Below are 24,361 nucleotides of genomic sequence, written 5' to 3'. Positions count from 1 at the left end.
TTGACAGCTCACATGACTGGCTGGCAACTATACAGGCGTATTCCTTGTATCGGAAGGACAAGGAGGGTAGAAGAGGGGGAGGGGTGGGCCTATTTATCAAGAATGATTTACTGATGGAAAAGAGGAATGACATCGCATATGGGGCAAGGGGGAATTGGAATCCGTGTGGGTGGAACTCCAAAGAGAAGAAGCAAGTGGGATATTAATAGTGGGGGTATGTTATACGCCCCCTAACTTGGAGATGGAGGAGAAGTTGGATCTCCTATCTCAGTTAGAAATGGCATCGAGGCAGGGTGATGTCATCATAATGGGGGACTTCATCTATACAGATATTGACTGTGCAGAAGATATTAAATGGGATAAAATCCTAAAAATTTTGAACACTGAGGAAAAATGGGAGTGCTTTAAGAACATATTAAATAAAGGTATCAGCCAGTATATTCCAATGGGCAATAAATATAGAAGAGCAAAGATTAAACCTGGGTGGCTAAATCATAATGTAAAAAGCCATATTAAAGAAAATAAAAAGGCCTTTAAAAAATATAAAGCGGAGGGGTCATTGTCAGTATTCCAACACTACAAGGAATGCAATAGGAAGTGTATGAGTGCAATCGGGGCAGCTAAAAAAGATCATGAGAGACAGATAGTGGAGGAGAGTAAAAAAAAATCCCAATAACTTTTTAAAATGTATTAACAGTAAAAAAGCAAGGCCAGAGCATATTGGCCCCATAAAGGATGATGAAGGGAAGTTGGTTACAGATGGCAAGGAGAAGCAACTGTACTAAATGCTTTCTATTTCTCAGTTTTTACACAGGAAAGGGAGGGGTATAATAACCACAACTGTATTGTTACCTTGTAACATGTCACAGGATGTACTGTTGTGGCTAATAGAAGCCAGTGTCCAGAAAAGACTACAAAATCTTAACACAAATAAATCACCAGGATCGGATGGCTTACACCCGACAGTCCTCAAAGAACTCAGTCAGGTTATTGCCAGACCGTTATTCCTAATCTTTATGGACAGCATACTGACAGGAATGGTACCAGCTGATTGGCAAAAAGCCCACATAGTACTAATATTCAAAAAAGGACAGAGATATATTCCTGGAAACCACAGGCCTGTCAATTTAACATTGATGGTATGGAAGCGATTGTGGGGGATGAGAATTTCCAAATGAAAACAGTATCATTTGTAGTAATCAGCATGAGTTTACGAAAGGTCATTCTTGCCAAACCAATCTGTTATCACTCTAATGCCGCGCACACACGATCGGAATTCCGGCCAGAAAATGACCGATGAGAGCTTTTCATCGGAAAATGCGACCGCGTGTATGCTCCATGGGAATTTAGCTGTCCAAATTTCCGCCAGCCAAAAATTGATAGCATGTTCTCAATTTTCCAGACAGAAAAGCGTTCTATCAGTAAGTCCGATCGTGTGTATGCAATTCCGACATGCCAAAAATCACGCATGCTCAGATTCAACTACAAGACAGAAGCTATTGGCTACTGAACTTTCTTTTTCTAGTCATGTCGTACATGTTGTACGTCACCACGTTATAAATGATCGGAATTTGATGTGACCGTGTGTAGGCAAGACAGCTTGAGCCGAATTCCGTCGGAATTCCGTTGGGAAAACCATCAGAGCTTTTTCCAATGAGAATTCCGACCGTGTGTACGCGGCATAAGAGGAAGTATGCTGCCATCTAGATAAAGGAAGGCCTGTGGATGTGGTGTATCTGATTTTGCAAAAGCATTTGATAGATGCTTAATTTACAAACTGAGGTCTGTAAACATTGACCATAAAGTTTGTTCATGGATACAAAACTGGTTACAGGGGTGTATTCAAAGGGAGGTGATAAATAACATTTCCTGAGACTGGTCTGGAGTGGAAAGCGGGGTATCCCAAGGCTCTGCCCTAGGACCAATTCTGTTTAATTTATTCATAAATTATATAGAGGTTGGTATAAATAGATTAATCTCAGTTTTTGCTGATGACACAAAAATAAGTAGGGCAAATACTTCACAGCAGAATATAGAAACTTTACAAGAAGACCTGAATAATATAATATGGTGGGCAACTACATGGCAGATGTGGTTTAAAATGTAAGCTCACCTTTAAAGAAAAATCTGTAAGGTGAACTCACACAGGACCCCTTACTCATCCCCCCAATCCCGCTGACCTGCAGCACGGCGATTTCCTGTTCTGAGCCCTGCTATAGCCAGGGCTTAGAAATCCCCTCCACATTCACGTGTCTTCTTCCCCGCTGAGGACGGGCTATGCAGGTTCTGTTTGGTGAGCACCGACCAATTAGAATGCTCCTAAACGTCCTTCCTAACGGATACATTTAGGATATTAAGCTTCAGTGATTTCTAAGCCCCTGGAGCCCTGAGGTGGCTTTAGCAGGGCTCAGAACGGGAGATCGCTGCGCTGCAGATCAGTGGGTCTGAGGGGGGTTCTAGGTAAATTTACCTTACAGATTTTTCTGTAAAGGTGAACTTACCCTTTAATGTTGAAAAATGTAAAGTAATGGACTTGGGGGCTAAAAATATAAACGCAAATTACTCACTAGGGGGAGAACCTCTGGGGAAATCCTGGATGGAGAAATATCTGGGGGCCCTAGTTAAAGGCAGACTGAGCAATAGCATGCAATGTCAGGCCGCAGCAAGCAAAGCTGGCAAAATATTAGCATGCATTAAAAAGGGAATTTACTCCAGAGATAAAACGATAATCCTGTCACTTCATAAAACTTTGGTGCGGCCCCATCTGGAGTATCCTGTCCAGTTCTGGTCACCAATACTCAGGCAGGATCTGCTGGAACTGAAGAGAGTCCAGAGAAGGGCAACAAAATTAATAAGGGGACTGGATGACCTCAATTACGAGGAATGACTACAAGCACTAAACTTATGCTCCCTGGAGAAGAGACACTTGAGAGAAGATTTGATAGCGATATACAAATACCTGAATGGTATTCCCAGCATAGGTAGGAAATTATTTAGTCTCAGGGAGTCTAATAAGACACAGGGCCACACAATGAGATTGGAGGAGAAGTGGTTTAACCTTAAGTTGGGTAGGCAGTTTTTCACTGTCAGGGCGTAAAGCATGTGGAACTCTCTTCCACAAATGGTGGTGTCAACAGGAAGTATTGATAGTTTTAAACGGGTCTTGGACTTGCATCTTAGTGAACACAATGTACAGGGATATAGGAAATGGTTATCAACATTACACATACACTACGAAGGTTGAACTGGATGAACTAGTGTCTTTATTCAACCTTACTAACTATGAAACAATGAAATGTTCTCCTGATTTTCAGGTGTCATTTTATCTAGAAATTAAGTGATTGTGTATTTTTTTTTTTTTTTTTGAGGCAATGATTTGCAACAATTCCTTACTAAAAGAAACACTTTGTGATGATCCAAAAGCAGCAGAAAGAGTGTTTCTAAAAAGAGAACTCTGAAGGGAAAAGCTACTCGCACTTTTATTATGGTCCACATCATTTCATTCCATAAAAGTACTTTTTAATGCCTTTAGGGCACCTCTGGCATGCAAGGATGTGTTTTGTCATTCTTGTAGCATTTGGAAAATAATATTTCTTCTCCCAATATTTGCAAATTGCAGCTTTTCTCTCAGCAGAAATTGCACCGTGGAAAGGTTTCCAAATGCTAGATGTTGGTCTCACCATTTTACTGAGAAGAGGGAAAGAAAAAAAAACAATTTAATGGCCAGACAATAGGTAAACATTATGCTGTGATGGTGCAGAATATTAATAGAAATAATTTAAAGGTTATCAAGATAAATTAATTTGTCAGACAAATTTACACTCTTACCTGTCAATTAAGGCCTGAGAGGACAGAAGCTATCATCTACTGTATCGCAACAATCAAGAGGTACAAGATGGAGCTCACAAGCAAACTAAACTGAAGCCTTTCCCTAGTAGCAGAAAAGCACATTTCTCTTCTTTAAGAACAGCATTGAGAACTACAGTGTTACTTTAATTGTATTCCAGGATTTACTTGTCTTCAGCTTAGAGAACTTGCAATAATATAAGACTTTACATAAAATCTCTAAAATCTATAAAGAAAAGAAATGTATAGAAAAAAACAAACATGTCATACTTACCGGCGCTGTGCAGTGTTTGCACAGAGCAGCCCCGATCCTCCTCTTTTTGGATCCCCTCCCTCTTTGCTGATTACCCCATAACAAGCCGCTTACTATGGGGGAACTTGTGCATGCTCGCTCCATAAGACACAAAGGGCGCGGATCAGTTCTGCCCACCGCTCCCACCTCAATGACTGTGATTGACAGCAGCACTACTGCATCTCAGCTAATCAGGATGGAGAGACCCAGGAGAACCTCGGGTCTCCTGCACATCGCTGGATCGAGATCGGGCTTAGGTAAGTATTAGGGGGCTCAGAAGGGGGCTGCACACTGAAGGTTTTTTTACCTTCATGCATAAAAACATTCAGACTTTACAACCACTTTAAGGTCTTCACGTTATATAGTTTGTATTCCATGTCATAGATATATTATTTATCAATGATCACTGTAAAAGAACATTCCACATTTTTTAAAAAAATCTGGAAAAAACCCCAAAAAACTGCTTTGGAAAAATAACGGAACAAGAACCCAATTTTCACAATTTTACAGTTTTTTTTTTTTTTGGGGTATTCCTATCTCTAGACACAATGACTGTGTTCGTGCAGCTACATGTCCCAATAGACATCTATGGGACTGCTGACACAAGGATGCATGCAACACCTATGCATGTCTGTGAAGGCAAACCACAGCCCTGCACAGGACACGCAAATAATCATCCATGTGAATAAGGCCTTAGGTGGGAAGTCATCTCTGGTTGCTGGACTATTTATTGGAAGATGTGGAGTTTCGATTTTGTCACTATTTACCTGATAAAAGAGCTGGTTAGAGCTCCATGACTTCACCCTGCTTTTTATGTGACTTCTAAATTATTTATGTTTGAATGTATCACATGCTGGTGATTTCCACCATTTGTGGAATAAGAACAGCACTTTTAATTGTGAATCATTGCAACATGAAAGGTTGACAATTGGTTTGGAGTGCACTATACTCTTCAATACATGTTATGGCCAGACATTCCCTTTCCACAATTAAATAACAACTCTCTGCAGGGGTTAGTTTACACAGCTCTCTTTGTCTCCCTTTGTTCCATTTTACCATTGTGAACTTCAACCCTTTGGTGAGATTTGTAAGTAGACCTTCTACTGTATGTTTCAAAGCAAAACTGGCCATACACTGTTAGTTTTTTCCCCACTCAGCCAATGGTTTGAAAGAAAAAAAGATTCCTCAGTCTTATATGTAGCGGATGACATTTGGGATCAAATGTCACACGCAGTGTAAATTTAGTTTTTGGCCTCAGGACAATAAAGATTCTGAGGGTTAATTATTGTAGGTAGGCCTAGGCCTAACACCAGTCTGGCCAGGCTGTGTTTAGAAGTTCTGCCTGGTCATGTGAACGGTGAGGTGCACATGACAGGCTAGAACCAAGTCTGGTTGGATGTTTTGGTATCGGCCCTGTCTGAGCCAATCAGCGGGAGTGCCGGGGCTCACTGAGAAGTCTGGGAGGGGGTACCTAAACAGGTGTGGGTCACGTGTTCAGGGTTTCCAGAGTTGTTCGTGAGACCCGTGTGGTCTAGCCCCATGAGGGGTCCCGGTCACGGGGTGTTCGACATCCCGCAACATGTTCCTGTTAGTGGCCCCTGATAGACCTGCCTGGTCTGGGGTAGGGATCCGTCTGTTCCCGAGTCTCGGAACCTGCTGGTCTGAGACGCAGTAACTGAGTGAGGACTCAAAGTGTCCAGGTGTGCTCTCGGCTTGGAGGGACACCACAGCTCGTGGAAGTGGGGAGAACTCTTCGGAGGAGGGCTGGCAAGTGGCATCCTGAGAAATGCCTGGTTACTGAGTTGGGAAGGACAATTTTCCAGTACCAGAAAGGAAGCGGGAAACGTTCCAGGTACGGTTGGAAAAAGGTTCCTGTATACCCTCAGTTGATTGTTCAAGTTTGATTCAACGTGCTGACTGCCATGATCTCTGGCTAGAGATCTGTTCAGCATTGAAGTACCCAGCTGCGAGTGGCTACTCTCTGGGTGGAAATAGAGACTTTGCTAAACCTGCAGTTCAAGGTGCCTGAGTTCTTCACCCGTGCCCTCTGTTCCCTAACAGACTGTGTTTGTGAAATTCTTCTGCAAAATAAACATTTTTGAAAGGACTTCATCTGTGTCAGTGTACAAGTCGTTGGGTATCAAACCTGGGAACCCCTAGACGTGGAGGAGCAGACCGAGAGAAGGTAACCGGAAAGGCCATTAAGTCAAGGCCGTCCTGCAACGGGTGGTGGCCGCTACATGTACAAACCAGGTGGATGAAGGAATGCACTAATCATTGGCTGCAGCTAATTGGCTGCAGTCGCTGATCGATACAATTTTTTCCAACATGTGTCTTCAACAGAAGCAGTATGCTACAATCCCTAGAAAGACACAAACCTATTTGTATTCTTTACACTGGCCGGGCCAGCTTTTATTGCTTCAGTCTTGTCCGTTAAAAGCTTTATGACCCCCTGTCCAATGCTGTAGTCTGGATACTGGCCTTCTTACAGGTCTATTGTGTATTTTGTGGATTGGCTGTTAACCTAGCCTTATGGACAGATTATAGAACTGCCTAGGTGGGAATCCCAATGAAGGCTAAAAATGAAAACATCTTCATTGGGAGCATATGTCTTGTGGGACTTAAGAATATAGTCCATCATACCTAGGAATGAGGCAGGAGACCCGTGTGAATCAAGTGGGAGGAACAGATACTGGTCTTTGCCCTGGCTGTTAAATAACTTGCTAATAGGTGGTAATGTACCTGGCCGAACCCAACCTTTCTATCCACTCATCCACCTGGGGTATGGCATTAGACCCGAATTTGGATATTTAATTTAAATTGGCCATAGACAACATATGTATGGGCAGGCTAAATGTACCCAAGTTGATTGATCGATCAACTTGTATACAATCAGCCTGTCGGGAGAACACAATGAGTCTGCAGGAGGGATTCTCTTAACTGTGCTGATGGGGAAATGAATCACTTTTTCAGTTTCCAAAAATGGATGGCATCCTGAGGTTCTGCTACAAAATGTCCTCCTTCTCACAGGTCTGAGCAGGGGAGACGATATGTAAGGCACTGGCTGGAAGGCGTGTGGATGGTATGTATGTGTCACCTAGGTTTCTTACATACATGTGATGAGGGGCTCCAGGGTTTGTGGTTAATATGAAAAAAAAAACTTTTAGTGTCTATGGTCTAGGTCCTGGAGCCCAAAGGCTTTGCAGAGCTTTGGTTGAGATAAAGTTTCTATTCTTGGGTCCACATTTTTGCAGCCAGACCTCTTTATTAGTCTCAGCTGCCCACAGGTTTTATATGCTTAGGGCTCTCTCCCTCTCTCTGCTGTGGGTGTACTAAGCCCTTGTACACACGGTCGGAGAATTCGTCGGAATGTGTCCTATCGGACCGTGTTGTCGGATAATCCGACTGTGTGTGGTATGCATCGGACTGATTCCGTCTGAATATTCGTTGGACCCAATTTTCCAACTTGTTGTAAATATTTCCCGACAAACTGGTCCGATCAGACATACTCCGATCATGTGTAGAGAATTTTGATCAGACCAAGTGCCACGCATGCTCAGATCAAATTCCTACATCAAAGCTATTGGCTACTAGCCTGAATGTAGTCCCATCGTAACGAAATTACGTCATCACGTTCTGAAAGATCGGATTTTTCGACAACTTTGTCCAACCGTGTGTATGCAACAGTTTCGGACAAGATCCGACGGACAAAATCCGACGGATTTGGTTGTCGAAATCTCCGACCGTGTGTACAGGGGCTTAGAGAAAAGGCTGAGTGCTGACAGAAAACTAAAAAAGTATTGTTTTTTTTCTCTATGTTGGTTAAACTGGTGTTGCCTATTTTTTTTTTAGGGATCCGTGTTAGTCAGGAACTGATCTGAGTTTGGCTAGCAGACCAGCTGAACATATGTTTTTTTTATGCTCTACAAAGCTGTCCTGCATTGAAACTTTATATTTGCTGCCTTGCTGAACAAAAGTGCAGGGCAAATCTGCATAGACTGGGTGGGTGTCCCTGCCTTTCACATTCACATCTAATACCAGCTGAGCCTGTCACTATATATACAGCATATAAAGATATATACAGTATGTATTTACAAATGTTAGGATGGTTTTCATTTTTATGTACCGCTTGAATGCAGCAAAAGAGTAATACAGTATGTGCTAGAGATTGACAACTGGGTTGCCAAGACATAATCTATGCAATGCTTTTGTTTTGGAAATTCTTTTAGCAATATAATGTTAGCACAATGCATTACCTTGAAACTGTTTAACTCTCTAATAAAGGATCTGTTTTCCTGTGGTATGTATACACATATCTAATAACGGTGTAGTTATTGTTTTATCCATTTAGTAAATTCCTTTCAAAAGGGTCAAGCCATATATTCGTTCCTGCTCTGGTAGAAGGGCTGCAGCAATATAAATGATATATGAGTGTTTGTCTTGGTATCAAAATTCTAAAGATAGAAATGCTTCATAAAATGCTAAGGAAAGGACGTGGAACCTTTTCTATTTAAGTTGCTTTCCATGATACATTTTACTTACAACAGGTCTCAAGTATGAAATATATTCTAAAGAAAAATGTTGCTGATTTAAGCATCCAATCAGCTCAGACTTCTCAAGAAGAATTTGATTAGCTTCTATATGCAACAAGAATGTACTTCCTATGAACACTGGTTTTATATGAGGCTCAGTATAATCCGATGTTGTGTGCTGCATTGTGCTCATCCTTCTCCTCCATAGCTATTGTACTGCCAACATTACAAATCAATTTCAGACATTGTAATGGGCAATTAATAAATCAGGAAACATTATGTGTTCACCTGTTCAACTCAATACCTGCAGTCAGAGGCCATGATGATTGATGATGTTTTATATAGCACACATGCCTTCTGTGTAGTATTGCCAAGCATATACACAGAAACAAAAACTGAGATATGCAAAATTAAAAAAGTAGGCATCTCCAAAAATGTTAGCTAAGAATGTCTAATAGCGCTAAAAAAAGTGTATAAATAGCGTGAGAGAACTTATGTGTATATATATATATATATATATATATATATAGAATATTAGCTATATATACATTTATGGCCACTTTATTGGGTACACCTTGCTAGTACCAGGTTGAACTCCCTTTAGTCTTCAGAACTGCTTTAATTATTTTTGGCATAGATTCATCAAGTGTTGAAAACATTCCTCTGATATTTAGGTCCATATTGATATGATAGCATCACGCAGTTTCTGCAGATTTTTCGGCTGCACATCCATGACAGGGCTCGAATCCTGCGAGAATGCATGTGAACGGCATTCCTGTACTTTTTCCACAGCAGGAAGGCCATTCCCATTATCAGCCGTGTCCGGCAGGACTGTGATCTGTGGCAGGTAGTGTGGGTGTGCCAACGGGGGTGTCATCCCGGCGCGCTGTCCTCCCCTCCCGCCTCCTAGACTCCAGTGATAAGTGGAACACTGATCCAATCCTGGCAAATTCAATCAGTGTGACGAGTTTTATAGGAGGTGGGACCTTGTTACAGCAGCCTCTGAAGGAGGAGGACCGAGGGAGGGGAGGACGGGCGCGCCGGGATATTCGAAGCCAAGACCCATCCAGACACTGACACAGCTGATGTTGCTGGGCACTGATAAAGCTGCGTTGATGGGCACTGATCAGGCTGCATGGATGGGCACTGGAAGGGCGCATTGCTGAGCACTGATCAGGCTGCATTGCTGGGCACTGGTAAGGCTGCATGGATGGGCACTGATCAGGCTGCATTGATGGGCACTGATCAGGCTGCATTTGATGGGCACTGAGGAGCGAGCAGCCTGGGGCCTTTGTCCCACTTTGCACAATCAATACAGGCAGCCTGAGGAGAGGGGCCCCGGGCCAGCACACTCAGCACTCCCAGCCTCACTCCTCTGCATAGAGCAACACATGTGGGTGGACACCTTGGAGCAGGAGGGCATAGTATAGTATGTTAGTATAGCATACAGGTTAAATTTTGTTGTTACATCTGTTCTATATTTATTTGTTTAATGCATGTGAATTTTGGACGTGTCCTCATAACTGCCACTTTACAATAAATGTTGCACTTTATTTGTTAAAAAATATACACAGTATCTCACAAAAGTGAGTACACCCTTCATATTTTTGTAAATATTTTATTATATCCTTTTATGCGACAACACTGAAGAAATTACACTACTACAATGTAGTGAGTGTGCAATTTGTATAACAGTATAAATTTGCTGTACCCTCAAAATAACTCAACACACAGTCATTAATGTCTAAACTGATGGCAACAAAAGTGATTACACTCCTAAGTAAAAATGTCCAAATTTGGCCCAAAGTGTCAATATCTTGTGTGGGCACCATTATTTTCCAGCACTGCCTTAACCCTTAACCCCCAGAGCTTCACAGGTTGCCAATGGAGTCCTCTTCCACTCCTCCATGACGAACATCATGGAGCTGCTGGGTGTTAGAGATTTTGCGCTCCTCCACCTTCCATTTGAGGATGCCCCACCGATGCTCAATATGGTTTAGGTCTGGAGACATGCTTGGCCAGTCCATCACCTTTACCCTCAGCTTCTTTAGCATGGCAGTGGTCATCTTGGAGGTTTGTTTGGGGTCGTCATTATGTTGGAATACTCCCACAACCATGCTTGACTGTAGGCAAGACATGCAGATCAATTTGATTCACTGTGCTGTGTATGGTCTGAGCACTGACAGGCTGACCCCCACCCCTTCAACTTCTAAAGCAATGCTGGCAGCACTCATACATCTATTTACAAAAGACAACCTCTGGATATGACGCTGAGCACGTGCACTCAACTTCTTTGGTCGACCATGGTGAGGCCTGTTCTGAGTTGACCCTGTCCTGTTAAACTGCTGTATGGTCTTGGCCACCGTGCTGCAGCTCAGTTTCAGGGTCTTAACAATCTTCTTATAAACTAGGCCATCTTTATGTAGAGCAACTTTATGTAGAGCAACTTATGTAGAGCAACTTTTTTTCAGATCCCCAGAAAGTTCTTTGCCATGTGGTGCCATGTTGAACTTCCAGTATCCAGTATAAGAGAGTGAGAGCGATAACACCAAATTTAACACACCTGCTCCCCATTCACACCTGAGACCTTGTAACACTAACAAGTCACATGACACAGGAGGGGGGGTGGCTAATTGGGCCCAATTTGTAAATTTTCACTTAGGGGTGTACTCACTTTTGTTGCCAGTGGTTTAGATATTAATGGTGTGTTGAGTTATTTTGAGGGGACAGCAAATTTACACTGTTATACAAACTGTACACTCACTACTTTACATTGTAGCAAAGTGTAATTTCTTCAGTGTTGTCACATGAAAAGATATAATAAAATATTTACAAAAATGTGAGGGGTGTACTCACTTTTGTGAGATACTGTATATATACTGTATACGTACACATACTTTTTTATTTTTGAGGTGGGGGTATCTTGGGTGAGTTCCCACACTTTTTTCCCCAGGACTTGACCCCTGATCCATAATGTAAATCTCCCGAACTGGATGGATTCATGCGTTGCAGCTGAAATCAAGACTCATCAGACTATGCAACATTTTTACAACCTGCTCTTGTCCAATTGTGGTGAGCCTGTGCGAATTGTAGCCTCAGTTTCCTGTTCTTAGCTGACAGGAGTGGCAACCATGTTGTCTTCTGCTGCTGTAGCCCATCTGCTTCAAGGTTCAATGTGTTGTGCATTCAGAGATGGTATTCTGCATACCTTGGTTGTAAGGAGTAGTTATTTGAGTTACTGTTGCCTTTCTATCATCTCAAACCAGTCTGCCTATCCTCCTCTGATCTCTGACATCAACAAGGCATAGTTCGTCTAAACAACTGCCGCTCACTGGATATTTTCTCTTTTTTGGACCATTCTTTGTAAACCCTAGAGATGGTTTTGCATGAAAATTTCTGTATGTTAGCAGTTTTTGAAATACTCAGACTATCCCTTCTGGCACCAACAAACATACCACATTCAAAGTCACTTAAATGCCCTTTCTTCTCCATCCTGATGCTTGGTTTGAACTTCAGCAAGTCATCTTCACCGCATCTAAATGCCAAAATTAATTGAGTTGTAGCCATGTGATTTGCTGATTAGCAATTTGTGTTAATAAGCAATTGAACAGGTGTACCTAATAAAGTGGCGAGTGTATATACACATATACAGATACAATCTAAAGTATATCAGCTTTGATACTCTTATTTAACCCTTTCATGACTAAGCCCATTTCTGACATCTGGTGTTTTCAAGTTAAAATCCGTATTTTTTGCTAGAAAATTACTTAAAGTCCCCAAACATTATATATATTTTTTAAGCAGAAAATCTAGAGAATATAATGGCAAATATTTTATGTTGCATGGTATTTGTGCAGCGGTGTTTTAAACGCAACTTTTTGAAAAAGGGACACTGGATTTTAAAAAACGAAACAGTAAAGTTAGCCCAATTTCTTTCTATAATGTAAAAGATGATGTTACGCCGAGTAAATAGATACCAAACATGTCACGCTTTATATTTGCACGCACTCCTGGAATGGCGACAACCTACGGTACTTAAAAATCTCCATAGGTGACGCTTTACATTTTTTTTACGGTTACCAGGTTAGAGTTACAGAGAAGGTCTAGTGCTAGAATTATTGCTCTCGCTCTGACGATCACGGCAATACCTCACATGTGTGATTTGAACACCGTTTACATATGCGGGCACGACTCCCGTATTCGTTTTCTTTGCTGTGCGAGCTCGTGGCGATGGAGACACTTTAAAAAAAAAAAATTCTTATTTATTTTATTTATTTTTATATTATTAAAGTGGTGTTTCCTTAAAAAAAAAAAAAAATAAATAAGTAAAATTCCAAAAAAATAAATAAATAAATATAAATATATATATATATATATATATATATATATATATATATATATATTTTTTTTTTTTTTTTTAACTCACCTCTAATTGCCTGTTGCTAGGGAGTCCCGCATAGTCTGCCTCCTTCAGTGCCCGGGAACCCAACATCACCTCCCCTTAGCGCAGTCAGTCATCTGGGACACGTGACAGGTCCCAGATGATTGCGTGGCATGTCACGGCCAGCCACACCCGGGTGCCCACAGTAAGAATGCCGGCACCGCCGAGCGGAGGGGGGAACGAGTGGAGTTTCGTTCCTCCGCATCGCTGGACCCTGGGACAGGTAAGTGTCCGATTATTAAAAGCCAGCAGCTGCAGTATTTGTAACTGCTGACTAATTTTTTTTTAAGGGGCACCCCACTTTGAATTTTTTTTTTATGTTGATCACTTTTATTTCTGTCACAAGGAATGTAAACATCCCTTGTGACAGTAATAGGTGGTGACAGGTACTCTTTATGGAGGGATTGGGGGTCTAAAAGACCCCCCGTTCCCTCCTTTGCACTTCAAAGTATTCAGATCGCTGTTTTTCGTTGATTCTGAATACTGTATATTTTTTTTAAACTGGCACCATTGGCAGCTGAGTAAACAGGAAGTGACGTTGTGATGCCGTTTCCGGCTTTGTTCCAGTCTGTCCCTAGCCGCCAGTAGCAGCAAGAGGTGGCGGGAGTGGGGACGTCCCCTCCCGCTCCTCCGGGATAACAGCCGAGTGGCTTTTAGCCGCATTGGTTGTTATCCCTGGATAGCCGATTGCCTGCTCTAAAAAACAGTACCGGGATGATGCCTGCAGCTTTGGGCATCATCCCGGTATAACCCCCGAAAGCCGATTACGCAACTCTGCGTACGCTTGGCGGGAATGGGTTAATCATCTAACAGAGATGAAAAGCAAACAGAGTATTCAGCTCCAAATTTTCTCATCTCCCTTCCCAAATCCCAGTGCAGTAAGAAAATAAGGAAAAAGGCACATCCTAAGCAGGTACAAAGCAAACATGACATATAAAAGGCATGACATGCATTGCCCCAACTGAGCACAATTCAGACTCAGCTAGAAATTAAGTGTATATAGTACTCAGTGGGCACATCCGAAGATCACAAGAAATCCAACCATAAAAAGCTCCCACCGGTAAGGCAACCAGCCCTGTCCCTTTGGCAGACACGGAGGTGTAATCCTGGTTTCCCAGGAGCAAGCTTGGGGCCTGCTAATTTGTATACAGGGCATATAACACATGGTGAAAATCTGTTATTGAAATTATCGATGGAAAGCCAACAATAGCATACTTTACTGAACTTAGTTGCACAAGCCTGATGTTTATAGGTGGACCTTTAGAAATGTAGAGATGAGCTGACCAGACCTTTTCAGAAGGCTAGAGTGAGAGAGTCAAAATTCTTCCAGGTCAGAATCATAGCATAAGGTACATAAAACAGCAAAATGCTGTTGTCAAGGCAATCTTCCTCCAACTCCAGCAGACAAATTGAGATTGATGGAGTAATAGTGAATGTAGTAATCTTGATTATGAAATGATTGACCCCTGTCCAGAAGTTTTGAATCATTGGACAATTCCAAAAGATATGGATGAAATCAGTGGGTGAATGCTGATAATCCCAGCATGTGTGAGATACTGATGGATAGATATCCACAGGTAAGAATTTGATCAAAGCGCACTTTCTAGTCATCGACGGTGAAAAAAGTATTGGTTTGATCTATGTTGCCTAAGGTTTTTATCCTTTTAACCACCCAAATTGCTGGGTCTGGGATCTCAGGAAAATGAGAGTTGTGTTATAGTAAAATGTGAGGGGAAAATGTAACCATTGATGGGCAGAAAATTTGTTGGGCTGCCATGCATAGAGATATATAGAGAGGCTGTATGGGGTCTGGCAACCACTGTAAAGCAGGTGACCCAAGGCTTCATATGTAACATTTTACTCCTAGCACCATGGCAGCATATTGTAGTTGTGGAGGGCCAGACCACCTTGTAAGCAGGTCTCTGGAAGGGTGTGCCAATTTATTCCAGGGTAGAAAAATGACCATAGGTACACATTTTGGACCTCTTCCTGAGAAGGTAGAGACATTAGCAGGATTTTAAATTTAAGGAGATCTATCATTTAAGCAGAGTGATCAGTGGGGTGAAGGAAATAAAGTCAGATACTTTATCAATTTATCTAGACCCCCAAGTATTGATTTATTGTGGGATTTGGATATGCCATGTCATTAGTCCCTGGGTCTAACAGGAGGATATTAGACTTTACTTTACTTTCAAGCCAGAGTAAGCTGAAAATACATTTACAATACTATCCTTACTTATAAAATAAGTACTCCTCACAATAGTGGCCAGGGTCTTACAAAATAGACCTAAGTCATCCGCATAAAGTGCCAGGCATGCTTCAATACTGCCAATTAGCAGGTTCCTAATGTAATTGGGAGTGTGGAGGGATATGAGCAATGGCTCCATCAATAAGGCAAACATCGGGAAAAGGGGCAACAGAGTGCAAAGCACATCCACACAAGGACCTTTCAATCGAGTGGAAGGTGTTTTCTATAGCTGCCACAAAAGCTCTAGTGCCTATTTTGGGACGGTTGATCTAAATTTGACAGAAAAGCCTGTGCAGATTTATCAGTGGACTTCTCCTGGATGAACACAGTTTGATCTTTGGCCACTAGAAAATAGATGCCTTTGAAGAGATTTTGAACTAGGACATTAGTCTCTTAAAATCCATGTTCAAGGAGCAATGGGTACAAGGGCAAGATTGAAGGTTCTTGCAAGGTTTGAGGAGCAAACTGACACACTAAACTTCAAGCAAAGAGTCTTGTAATGTGTACATTTCCAGGCAGTGTGTATAAAGAGACTGCAATTTGAAAGCCAACAAATTAAATGCAATTTATACCATTCTGCCAGAAATCTTTACGGACCAGGGGATTTATTATTTTGGAATGAATAGCTTGCTCAGTTTTCTAGATTGTGATCATGGCCTATTTTTTCATGATATTTTTTTCAGTGGGGGTTAGCCTCATGCACCTAGAGGAAAACATTTACGTGGTGCTGTGGCACAATTACATCCCTGGTGAGAGGGACTTCAAGCTTGTGCCTACTCACTATGTACATGGCAACATATGTCAGTTCTTGTATCCATAAATATTCTTTAATTACTGTGCCACAACCAAGAGTCATACAGGGGTCGACAGTGTGTAATGCACAGGTAAGTAGGCAGAGTACAACAGAAATTGACATCTCTCCCCAATCCTAAATCCTTAATCCCTAGCCATGTAACCAGTGCCAAGAAGGGGCTAAGAAGAGAATCCAACCTACTGAACTTTTGTTGCCTGTCAGGACAAGTGGCAGGAGTGGCAGCTGCAATGCTTCTGCTGTGCAACGTCTGTCAGTGCTAGCTGGGGTGCTGTGGCTGTACCCTTTATTGCCCTAACATATATGCATTTCTGGCTGTGATAAGCACATTTAAAATGCCTGCTTTGCTGCAAACAGACTTCTTACAAGAGGGGACAGGAGCCACTTTGCTAGTGAATCTTTTTCATATGGGAGGATAGGTTCATATAGGCTCCTATAGAATTCATATTTGGTAAACAGATTAGTGGATATAGATCCATTCACAGTCCTGATACATTGGAAGAGGCATAAATGGAGCCAATTTATCCATAATGTCATACAATATTTGTGGCTGTAAAGGAGGGGGAATTTAAACATTTACCAGGACTAAAGGTTCAGAACCTTACTACCATCCAAGGCCTGGGACCTTGCTACTATTTAAGGGAGTCTCCTGTATAAAGAGGGTGTATAGTTAAATCAGCTTTAGATATTTGAACATCATGGCTTTCTTAAATTTTCTATGTAAGCCTCTAACATACAAAAAGACCATCTTAAAGTGGTTGTTAAGCCACTCTAACCTGTATACACCATCAGCACTGTCTCCTATTGTAGTATCCCCCTCTGTGTGTGATTTATAAAAATAAATGCTGCAAATAACGAATTTCACTGCCGAGATTGCGATCACATGACCAGCCAGCTTTCTCCTTTCCTCCTCTGAGAGATGCAGTGGGTGGGGCTGAGATTCCCCTGCTGATGTCAGTCTGGAGGGGAGGAGGAGGGGAGGAGGAGGGGAGGAGGAGGGGAGGAGGTGAGGAGGAGAGAGCTGGCTGGTCATGTGATCGCTATCTTAGCTCTAAATGGGGTATTTACAGCATTTATATTTATAAATCATTCACAGAGGGGGACATTGCAATAGGAGGCAGTGCTGATGGTGTATACAGGTTAGTGTAATGAGAGCACCAGGAAGGGGGGGGGGGACTCAAACACAGACAAAGAGGGTAGGGGGGAGGACACAGAAGCAAAGAGGAGAGCAGATAGTAGGCTCCTGATGACAGAGGCACATAAACTGACCACAGTGTCAGGGCTCAGCAGCCATGATACACTGTGGTCAGTTTACAGATGGGTGGGGAGAAACTGGGAAGGATCAGCCAGGTTTTTTAGGTGTTACAGGGGGCCAATTGACACAGGACAAGCACTGTGTCATATAACATGCTTTAAGGGAGCAGGATCCATTTATTTTGGGGGGTTTGGGGCTTTAAGTTACTCATTGTCATACAGATAATGTGGTGTCAACAGCTTCATAGCTGTATACCTAGTCTCAGGAGATTAGGACATGCCTGCTATTCTGCTAACAGTTTTCCTTGCTGGAGACTCTGATATGAGGAAGCAAAGCAGTGCCTTACCAAGCTGGTCGTCTTCATTTAGAGACACAGCACATAACAAGGCACATTAAGGCCCCGTACACACGGGCAGAATGTCGGGAGACATTTGCCAGTTCAAAAAAAAAAACAGCATCCGACCAACTCCCGCTAGGTTGCAGAAAAAAATAACTGTTAGTGTGTACCTGGTTTGAGTCATTAATGTGGAACAGGTACAGCTACAGGGAGACTGACCACAGGCAATACAGAAAGACTGCTGGGCAGTACTTTGGATTTGTTGAAATGTTCCATATTTTGTCATGTTACAACCAAAACAGTAAATGTATTTTATTGGGATTTTATGTGATAGACCAGCACAAAGTGGCACATAATTGTGAAGTGGAAGGAAAAATGATAAATGGTTTACAATTTTTTTTTACAAAAAAAAATTGAAAAGTGTGGTGTGCATTGTATTCAGCCTCCTTTACTCTGATACCCCTGACTAATGCCTAGTGGAATCAATTGGCTTCAGAAGTCACCTAACTAGTAAATAGTGTCCACCTGTATGTAATACAATCACAATATAAATACAGCTATTCTGTGAAGCCCTCAGAGGTTTGTTAGAGAACCTTAGTGAACAAGCAGCATCATGAAGGCCAAGGAACACACCTAAACTGACAGGCCAGGCAAGGAGAGCATTAATCAGAGTAGCAGCCAAGAAGCCCATGTTAACTCTGGGGGAGCTACAGAGATCCACATCTCAGGTGGGAGAATCGGTCCACAGGACAAATATTAGTCGTACACGGCACAAATCTGGCCTTTATGGAAGAGTGGTAAGAAGAAAGCCATTGTTGAAAGAAAGCCATAAGAAGTTCCCTTTGCAGTTTGTGAGAAGCCATGTGGGGGACACAGCAAACATGTGGAAAAATGTCCTCTGGTCAGATGAGACCAAAATGTAACTTTTTGGCCTAAAAGCAAACCGCTGTGTGTGTGTGGCAGAAAACTAACGCTGCACATCACCCTGAACACACCATCCCCACCATGAAACATGGTGGTGGCAGCATCATGTTGTTGGGATGCTTTTCTTCAGCAGGGACAGGGAAGCTGGTCAGTGTTGATGAGAAGATGGATGTCGCCAAATACAGGACAATCTTAGAAGAAAACCTGTTAGAGTCTTCAAAAGACTTGAGACTGGGGCTGAGGTTCACCTTCCAGCAGGACAACGACCCTAAACATTCATCCAGAGCTACAATGGAATGGTTTAGATTAAAGCAAATTCAGGTGTTAGAATGGCCAGTCAAAGTCCAGACCTAAATCTAATTGAGAATCCATGGCAAGACTTGAAAATTGCTGTTCACAGACGCTTTCCATCCAATCTGACAGAGCATGAGCTATTTTGCAAAGAAGAATGGGCAAAAATTTCACTCTCTAGATGTGCAAAGCTGGTAGAGACATTCCAAAAAGACTTGCAGCTGTAATTGCAGAGAAAGGCGGTTATAAAAAGTATTGACTCGGGGGGCTGAATACAAATGCACGCCACACTTTTCACATATTTATTTGTAAAAAAATTGTAAAACAATTTATAATTTTCCTTTCACTTCACAATTATGTGCCACTTTGTGTGGGCCTATCACATAAAATCCCAATAAATTACATTTATGTTTTTGGCTGTAACATGACAACATTTGGAACATTTCAAGGGGTATGAATACTTTTTCAAGGCACTGTAAAGATTTCATAAAAAAAAAGGAAAAATAATATAATTCTACCTATACAACACCTACGTTCTCTGTTGTACTAGAAAACAAGAGTAATGAAGGAGGGTGCTTAGAGCCAGTGTGAGTCCTGGGGCAGACAAATGTTCTGGGCCCCCCAATTTACTGTTTGCAACATTGTACTACAATAGGAAATGTAAAAAAAATCTCACTACAGTACCACAGCATATGCTACTGAAAAAAAAAAAATCCTGATGTGATTTGTAAACTAGATGAACATTTACATTTCACATTGTGAATATGAATCATACATGCCTGTACAATGCAACAGTTATTCCAAAAATAATTGTTATACTAACTTAGGATTCTTTAGAGGCACTTAAAGAAAACTCAACTTCCATTAAAAGCATAATATAAGGTATAGCGTGTTAAACTACCTATTTTACATGAGTTGATGTTTTTAAAATGACCTTTCTGTTTCAGTCTGTAAATAAAGATGATTTTTTTGAAACTGAAACAAAAAACGTACAGTATCTCACAAAAGTGAGTACACCCCTCACATATTTGTAAATATTTTATTATATCATTTCATGTGACAACACTGAAGAAATTACACTTTGCTACAATGTAAAAAAGTGAGTGTACAGTTTGTATAACAGTTTAAATTTGCTGCCCCCTCAAAATAACTCAACACACAGCCATTAATGTCTAAACCGCTGGCGACAAAAGAGAGTAAGTGGAAATGTCCAAATTGGGCCCAATTAGCCATTTTCCCTCCACAGTGTCATGTGACTCGTTAGTGTTACAAGGTCTCAGGTGTGAATTGGGAGCAGGTGTGTTAAAATTTGGTGTTATCGCTCTCACACTCTCATACTGGTCATTGGAAGTTCACCATGGCACTTCATGGCAAAGAACTCTCTGAGGATTAGAAAAAAAAATGTTTGCTCTACCTAAAGATGGCCTGGGCTATAAGAAGATTGCCAAGACCCTGAAACTGAGCTGCAGAACGGTGGCCAAGACCATACAGAAGTTTAACAGGACAGCTTTCACTCAGAATAGGCCTCGCCATGGTCGACCAAAGACATTGAGTGCATGTGCTCAGCGTCATATCCAGAGGTCTTTGGGAAATAGACATATGAGTGCTGCCAGCATTGATTCAGATGTTGAAAGGGTGGGGGGTCAGCCTGTCAGTGCTCAAACCATATGCCGCACACTGCATCAAATTGGTCTGCATGGCTGTCATCCCAGAAGGAATCCTCTTCTAAAGATGATGCACAATAAAGCCCGCAAACAGTTTGCTGAAGACAAGCAGACTAAGGACATGGATTACTGAAACCATATCCTGTGGTCTGATGAGACCAAGATAAATGTATTTTGTTCAGATGGTGCCAAGCGTGTGTGGCGGCAACCAGGTAAGGAGTACAAAGACAAGTGTGTCTTGCCTACAGTCAAGCATGGTGGTGGGATTGTTATTGTCTGGGGTTGCATGAGTGCTGCTGGCACTGGGGAGCTACAGTTCATTGAGGGAACCATGAATGCCAACATGTACTGTGACATACTGAAGCCGAGCATGATCCTCTCCATTTGGAGACTGGGCCGCAGGGCAGTATTCCAACATGATAACGACCCCGAACACACCTCCAAGATGACCACTGCCTTGATAAAGAAGCCTTGCTAAAGAAGCTGAGGGTAACGGTGATGGACTGGCCAAGCATGTCTCCAGACCTAAACCCTATTGAGCATCTGTAGGGCATCCTCAAACGGAAGGTGAAGGTCAAGCTCTCTAACATTCACCAGCTCCGTAATGTCATCATGGAGGAGTGGAAGAGCACTCCAGTGGTAACCTGTGAAGCTCTTGGGAACTTCATGCCCAAGAGGGTTAAGGCAGTGTTGTAAAATAATGGTGGCCACACAAAATGTTGACACTTTGGGCCCAAGTTGAACATTTTCACTTAGGGGTATACACACTTTTGTTGCCACTAGATTATTTTGAGGGGACAGCAAATTTACACTGTTATACAAACTGTACACTCACTACTTTACATTGTAGTAAAGTGTCATATCTTCAGTGTTGTCAAATGAAAAGATATAATAAATATTTACAAAAATGTGAGGGGTGTACTCACTTTTGTGAGATACTGTACCAATATCTTCAAGTGATTTGCTATCTGCCCCGTGATCATAATTTTCCAACAAAGAAAATGAACCCAATATCCATCATAAAAGAATGCTATAAAATGTTATGGACGCTTTCTGGTACAAAGGCTGTTTTACCTGCTCCTCTTCCCTCTGGTGCATTATATTCTGTCAATAGCTTAGTTTTAGAGCCTTTATGGACTTAGCTTTGTACACAGGGGCACAGTCCTGCTGGAATAGAAACTGAGCTTCCATTGCACAGTTGTTTCAAATGTATTTGTACACGGCAGCACTGACAGTACCCTTCATGGAAATACCTGTACCACTCCAAAAATTTGAGGGAGCTTCCACACTACACTACATTGACTATACACATAGGTGTGATGGTCATGTGTCTACAATCATTTTGCAATATAGTGTAAAGCTGCTTTACACAAAAATGGATGTGCAAGTGCCTGTTTCACTTTGCTCTTTAATAAATCTTGTCCTTAGTCTTCACTTTGCAGTAGTGATATTTTTATCACTGTATGAAATTTGTTTTTCTTAACTAAATGCAGTAACTTTCCAAAAAAAAAGATTAAAACAAATCCGAATGTGTAAAATATCAGGTAGTAAAATGACCCTATAGTAGATAAAGTAGAGCAATTGCTAAGCACAGATGTACGGACTTCTGCTTCCTGCACCATATGGCAATGTAGATCTTCACAGATGGACTTTAACACACTGTACTGGAGAACTGCACATAACGCACTTTTCTCTTATTTAGACTTTGAAATGAAATCAAACAAATTAGTTTACACAACTCCTAAGTGGTGACATTTTTCACATGTCACCTAAACTATATTTTGTGCCATATGTTTTATAGCATAATCCATATCATTTTCTTTTGTCCTGGGACTCATACTTCTAAGGATTTTGGCTTCAAACTGAAGCCCTAACATGAAATTTTAAAGTAAATTTGTGCAGATTTAATTAGAAGTGACTTAAAAAAGAAATGTTGATGGCTTATAGCATGGCAGCCTAGGGACACGATCTCCAATCTACAGCCAGAACTTAAATTCCATTTATTACACATAACATGCACTGATTTTACTGAAATTTTCTTAAAGCCCCATTCTGGGCTAAAACTATTTCTTTATTCATCCCTTCCTCCCAGCCCCTTCAACCTATGCTACTATGCATTTTGTTCTCCTTACCATGTAAAGATAAATCTGCTTACCCAAGTCCCTCCTCCTGGTCCCTCATCACTGTTGGTTCCGGGTGGAGGGACCACTGATCCAGCACTGCAGTGCCTCCCCTGAGATTGATAAATTCCTGCCATCTCCTGGAAATGATGTTATCCTCTTCTGGATCCTAAGAGGACACCACTACTGGACATCCAATAGGAAGTGTCCAGGTCATGCACGCACTGATGTGGACACCTGAAGAAGTTTCTTTCCAGAAAGTAAACAAAAGACTCAAAAAGCCTTCTGAAAAACCTTCTGTGCTGCAGCTGCCCCCCAGTCCCCCCATTTTCCTTACCTAAGCCCATTTGATCCAGCGATATGCACGAGTGCAGAAGCTCCCTTCATTTCCTGTTTCTCTCTTCATTGGACAGATCGATAGTAGCGGAAGCAATTGGCTCCCGCTACTATCAATTAAATCTGGTGACACTGGGCGGGGTCGAGTTTTGCTGTCTGTGTCTGAGCTGCTGTCTTAGCGATCATAGACAGGTGCCCCAAGGGAAATCAGCTTTCCCTGGGGGCACCCAATGAAGAGGAGGGGCCTGGAGTGCCAGCGGGGCTGCTCTGTGAAGAACCATTGCACAGAGCAGGCAAGTATAGGCATGTTTTCTATGTTTTTTTTTTTTAAAACAAAGCTTTATAAGTTTCAGCCACCTATCCCCAATCTACCACCAATACTGACACCATTACCACCTGTAAATGCCCTTCTCCTTACCTACCTTCATCATTCAAGCCTGCTGCAAGAATCAATATAACTGTGTTTAAATAAAAAAACAAACACACAGCATAAATACAATGCTGCTGTACTAACTGATTTTAGCTGTTGATGCAACCTATAATTAATTCATATGTTAGGGTAAAATAAAAAAAACATAAGCAGTGCATCTCTGCAATATGAGCACTTTCCCCCATATTTGATCCCTTTAAAGACCCTGCAAGAACAGCAAAATACCCACTGATTGGCCTAGAAATGCACTTAGCTCCTAATTTCTTGTGAGCTAATAATACACAGCATTTTTGTAGAGTGAATGGCGTCATTCCGGCCCAGTTGTGCTAAACTTCTGAATGCTTCCCACTGTCCTCATCTCTACAACATATGGTTATGGCCCGTTGTGGATGTTCATAATTTGGGAGATATTCACTGTTGAGGAACCCCTGCTGGTTAAAGAGAGAACGGAGGCTACCTATTCTATTTGATGTGCCTATTTTTCCTAAAGTAGAGGTGAGAGTTCTGGGAGCCCATATTTTTTCCTTTCTACACAAATATGTTTTTAACTACTTCTCCTCTGAGTTGAGTCTATCTGAATACCTCTGGTGCCATTGAATTATACCTAAAGACTTGCTATATGGACTAAATTTTGAACTCACTTTCTATATATAAATTTATTTATTTTAAGCACATAGCACTTTTTTATTATTACATGTTGTATTTGTGCAGGACCATTATTGATTTTATTTTTTCATTTATTGGTATTATGTGAATACTACTAGGTCCAGCTGCAGCTATTAGCACTTTAATTGCTATTTGCACGTGTACACTTTTCAGTGACACTTGTTTGTT

The 24,361-nt window shown here is 41.6% G+C and overlaps 1 long non-coding RNA gene across 1 annotated transcript in view; it reads right to left on the bottom strand.

Annotated features, from left to right (window-relative positions):
* Nucleotides 1-3,246: 3,246 nt before the first annotated feature.
* LOC143998352 (uncharacterized) overlaps nucleotides 3,247-24,361 on the bottom strand; it is a 72,649-nt gene continuing 51,534 nt past the window's right edge. The window contains exon 2 of the long non-coding RNA XR_013277873.1: nucleotides 3,247-3,687. This is a non-coding gene — a long non-coding RNA (uncharacterized LOC143998352). The remainder of the gene's footprint in view (nucleotides 3,688-24,361) is intronic.

The sequence above is a fragment of the Lithobates pipiens genome, unplaced genomic scaffold (genome assembly GCF_037356315.1).
Source record: "Lithobates pipiens isolate NorthernLeopardFrog02 unplaced genomic scaffold, aLitPip1_a1.2 Scaffold_19, whole genome shotgun sequence".
NCBI lineage: Eukaryota > Metazoa > Chordata > Amphibia > Anura > Ranidae > Lithobates > Lithobates pipiens.
This window is presented reverse-complemented; position numbering and strand designations above follow the sequence as displayed.